We start from the raw sequence: 5,564 nt of genomic DNA, 5'->3' as shown, positions 1-5,564 counted from the left end.
CGGCTCTCCTCTCACAGGCGAGCTTCAGGTGTGCTTCACCAAACATGCTGCATATTCCCTACTGGCTTATTAAAAGCATATTTGCATTTCAGATTTGTTTCCAAACTTCATGAGCATCTTGTTTTGGCTTCTCTCCACCACATGAGCCGGCGAGAGAGCGTCGATTAATGACCATACAGAGATTCTCATTTGACACCGAAACACTTCGGAGTTTAATACAAATTGCAAATCAGGTGTCGCTTTGAGCCAAAATGTCAGCCTCCAAACACACTTCACTTTCAAGTCCTGCTGGATATTCAGATGCAAGATCAGTTAGTGTTTATTTTTCTTTCCTTTTTTCCCCCATAAGATTAGAACATTCCCATTATCTGTCACCGCTGAATTTTAATTCATTTTTCAGGCAGGCAGTTGTTTCAGATGTGAAATACACTTGCTTTAAACTGAGATGCTTTAGTTATAAAAAAAAATGCCTTTAATTACATCAAACAAGATATTCTAATATCAGCATGCATCACACATGTAATATTTTACATTTAATTTGAATATTTATGCTGTATTTTCAGGATGCTGTTTCAGGAGATTTTCTTCCTGGTGAAATGCTGGCGGTCGGGTGACAGGTGGCACTGCAGCAGAACTATTCATGTTTAACTCGTCTCGACTGAAACTGACAGAGAACCACAGAACTGCATGTGACCCTGCCTTGAAAACTTCAGCGTGATGTGAGAGAGTGTGTAACTCCAGAGGATTTGATGGAGGAGAGCCCTGAGGTCTAATCTCAATCTCAGCTGTCAATTTATACAAAAGCATCTAGATATGAAACCTACACAGAAGCCTGAAATGGTTTTATTTGGGTTTGGGGTTTACCAGGAAAATGTCAACTTACAATCTTTATTGTAATTTAGAGAGTTCCAGTCTGTAGCTGCCTGTTTGAAACCATTTCAGAATCAGAATCAGAATTAGCTTTATTTGCCAGGTGTGCGCAAACACACAAGGAATTTGTTGTGTGTGTGTTTTTAAAGGGGTCATATGATGTGATTTCAAATTTTCCTTTGTCTTTGGAGTGTTACAAGCTCTTGGTGAATAAAGAAGATCTGTAAAGTTGCAAAGACTAAAGTCTCAAATCCAAAGAGATATTCTTTATAAAAGTTAACACTCATCCACTCCCCCCGAAACGGCTCGCTCTAACACTCCCCCACATCTCTATGTCAGTATGTGGGAAGATTTGCATAACTCCGCCCAGATGTTTACGCAAAGAAGGCGTAGCTTTTATTCTGGTTGTAGTATTGATGTTGCGGCTGCCGCCATGTCGTATAGACGCTGTGTGTTTCACTGTGAAAGCAAAACTACTTTGTTTTGTTCTTCCAAAAGAGGACGATATCCACTTCGTCATGCCTGGAGCTGATCCGTGCTGGTCGCTGAGGAAATACATCAACTTTGCACTGTGGATCGCCGGATCGGCTTTCACCATGGATGAAGCGGTGTCCAGTCCGGGGTCGTCACATGTGGTTGCCGCAAGACCAAGGTACGCTCCTTCATAGAATCCGCCTGCCGCACCATTCTCAAGCCGCCCGCCGCGGCTCACTCTAGACCGCAGCTCACTCTAGACCACGGCTCACTCAAGCCGGCCGCGGCTCACTCTAGACCACGGCTCACTCAAGGCGGTGTATGACACTGTTTCGTTGAGAAAGCGAATCTACTTTGTTTTTGCATTCCAAAAGAAAACACAACTTTAAATCATGTTTATATCACGTTTATAATGGGTTTTATGTTTTTGTCTCGTCGCTCCAGCCAGACAAAGCATCACAATATGTTAAGAGGCATAACATTTCCGTATCACGCTTCCGTATCACGCATTCAGCCAATCACAATGTGCTGGATAGCTGGCCAATCACAGCACACTTCGCTTTTCAGATCAATGAGCCTTGTGAAAATCAACACGTTTCAGAAGGCGGGGCATAGAGGAGAAACAATAATGTACAGTATATGAAAAATAATGTGTTTTTTTTAACCTTAAACCACATAAACATTTAATTACACCAAATACACAAAATAATGTTCTTTTTAGCAACATCATATGACCCCTTTAAGGTTCTCCTGGTACATACATACATGCATACATACATACATACACATCTGACATGAGAACAGAAAAAAAAACATTTAAATAGTAAGACTTAGCAATAAATAATGTGTATGAATCTGGAACAGTCAATTGATTTATGTACAGATTTGTGCATTTTTACTCTATATAGAACTGTATAAATAAAGAGATATGCATATGTATTTACAGTATACCTGGCAATAATTAAAGATGTAGAATGATTTACGGAAATTAATTACAGAACACAGGTAATGATTCATATGTTAGCTATTTAAGCTGGAGAAAAAAAATGTTTTTATAACTGTTTTTATGCCTAGATGTTCTAGTGCTCAGAGATCTGTAGCGTCTGCCTGAAGGGAGAAGTGCAAACAGGTTGTGTCCGTGGTGAGAGGGGTCTGTGATGATGTTACCTGCCTGATTCTTCACGCTGGAGTTGTACAATTCCTGAAGACTGGGCAGGTTCAGACATGTCATTAAAAATTTATAAAACTTATCCGATATTAGGTAAAACCATAGACACTGGTTCATGTGTTCACCTTCTACAAAACCTGTCACTGGGCGGCACTTTTTCAAAAGGTACACCTTAGTATCCAAATGGTCCCTATTGGTACCTTAAAGGTGCCTTAGTACCCAGAGCTGGGTAGATAACTTACAAATTGTAGTTCATTACTGATTACAAATTATATGATGAAAACTGTAGTTAGTATTGTAATCAAGGTTGCTTATGTTAGGTAATGTATTCTGATGACTTTTTATCTAACTTGTTTTGAACTTATCATTACAGTAAATGTACCATATTGAAATAAAAAAGCAAAGAAAAAAATAAAATATAGTTCATTTTTTGATATCAACATCATAAAATGCATTTAACATTACATTTGATGTGGGGAAAAAGAATTAGGGAGAATCAATCAGTTATGAATGATTTACTACCATTGTGTGAATAATATGTAATCATGTAATCCATAGCAAACGTAACTGCAATCTGACTGTGAGCATTATAAAATGTAGTATACTCTAATTACGAGTACTTGATTTCTGGGATCTGATTTGGCAATCCAGATAACATGTGATGTTGCTACCCAGCTCTGTTAATACCCAAAATGTACATATTATTATTTAAATGGTACAAAAGTGTACCTTTTAAAAAGGTTTCACCCCACTGATAGCATTTTAGTTTTTTTTGTTTTTGTTTCTGAGGGCGTAGCAGTAAACCACTGAAATTTCGTAACATTTTGAAACAGTTTGGATGTAACAAAGTAACAAAGCATTGTTTGCTGTAATCATGTAACTTTGGCAGTTTGACAAAGCAGTGCTTCAAAAACACCCATCACTATTTTGACACATTTGACTCTTATTGCTGAGCTGGGGAGTGTTTTGAGTTCTGATAGTTACAGACAGCCTTTCATAGTATTTTTATAGTGAACTGAATTTATCTCTGAAGATCAAGGACAATTTCCAGTAAATTATTCACAAACTACTTCTGCTCACAAAACTAGCAGCTTATAATCTGGATACCATTTTGGCATGTGTATATTTTAGGAATTTAATTTAGGCTTTTAAAAAATTCTGACTGTTCTCCTGTCCCTTTCACATAATAAACTCCAGCTCACCCTGAGAGATTTAGACATGCATTCATCCACATGGTTCCTCTAAAGCAGTTTGTTTTTAACTATCAGTGGCCTGGGTTCCCATGTGTTTCAAATGATCATTAAGACATTACGAGAGCTGCTTTTCTAGACAGACTCATGTAGTCGATCAGTTCATTTACAAGATCTGGGATAATGACACAGCTCTCAGGTCTTGGAGTTAACCTTTGCTCAGATGAGGAACACCTCAACCTTGTCTGGTTACCAGCTCATTTTAACGGCTTTGGTGTCTGAGGCGGGTCAGCAGCTGGTTAAGAACCTTAACATCCCATTAAATGAGCCGTCTCACCACCCCACCAACATCAGTCAAGTTAAAAAGTTCACAAGGGCCTCTTTGTTGAAGGTGATTGACTGATATGCGGTGCTATAATTATGGTGAAGGGTTTTGTTGAAGTCGAGGTAGATTAATAAGTGGACACAAACTGAAAGAACACTTCAGTGCAGTGCACTTATACAGACACAGCACAGAAGTACACACAACTGTCTTGTCAGAGTGCAAAAGCTTGTGCCTGAAAAAAAACACAAAATAGGTACAACACAGCTGAAGCGTGGTAAAAGACCACACTTTATGATGAATACCTTAGGGAGCAAGGCAACATGTTCCCAGCTCATCACAACTTGGCATCACCTTTTAATGCAGTGGGTTTTCCTTTTAGTGTCCTTTTCAATGTGCAGGGAAACCCATTGCTTTCAGTGAGAACCCTTTGCCATCAATACACAGATATAAGGAATAACATTGTCATTGTGACATGTGTTTGTGAATGGTTTTTAATTTAAAGAGCCACTTCAATTTTATTTACTTTTTACTATTTAAAGATTTCTGAGCACCTAACCCAACCCCTATCCCTAAACCTAACCATTTCTTAATATAAGGATATAATGGATATAAACGGCAGACACAACTACAGTAACATAAAAAAGGCAAAAACAATTGATTTATGTGAGAAACAGACGCATAAGCGATCATCCATGGTAACACATTCAGATTTGATTGTAAAATGTTTTATGTGTCTTGTGACTGGTTGCATCATGCTAAAGGTCTTTTTTTAAGTGTTATTTTTTGTTTGTTTGTTTGTTTGTTTGTTTTTTGAATGGGATTTGACTTTGACAGCTGGGACATTTTCAGCAATTACAACCTTAAATTTCACTCTGTTCATCACATAAAGTTATCACACGTCTTTAGAAGACTTAAAATAGTCAAGTCAAGTCATCTTTATTTATATAGCGCTTTAAACAAAAAAGATTGTCAAAGCAACTGAACAACATTAATTAGGAGAACAGTGTGTCAATAATGCAAAATGACAGTTAAAGGTAGTTCATCATTGAATTCAGTGATGTCATCATGCAGCTCAGTTCAGTTTAAATAGTATCTGTGCAATCATTTGCAATCAAGTCAACGATATCGCTTTAAATGAAGTGACCCCAACTAAGCAAGCCAGAGGCGACAGCGCCAAGGAACCAAAACTCCATCTGTGACAGAATGAAGAAAAAACCTTGGGAGAAACCAGGCTCAGTCGGGGGTCAGTTCTCCTCTGACCAGACGAAACCAGCAGTTCAAATCCAGGCTGCAGCAAAGTCAGTTTGTGCAGAAGAATCATCTGTTTCCTGTGGTCTTGTCCCGGTGGTCGTCTGAGACAAGGTCTTTACAGGGGATCTGTCTCTGGGGCTCTAGTCCTGGTCTCCGCTGTCTTTCAGGGCTGTAGAGGTCCTTTCTAGGTGCTGATCCACCATCTGGGCTGGATACATTCTGGATCCAGGTGACTGCAGTGACCCTCTGACTTGGATACAGACTGGATCTGGTGGCTACGGTGACA

The sequence above is a fragment of the Cyprinus carpio genome, unplaced genomic scaffold (assembly GCF_018340385.1).
Source record: "Cyprinus carpio isolate SPL01 unplaced genomic scaffold, ASM1834038v1 S000006714, whole genome shotgun sequence".
Classification (NCBI taxonomy): Eukaryota; Metazoa; Chordata; class Actinopteri; order Cypriniformes; family Cyprinidae; genus Cyprinus; species Cyprinus carpio.
This window is presented reverse-complemented; position numbering follows the sequence as displayed.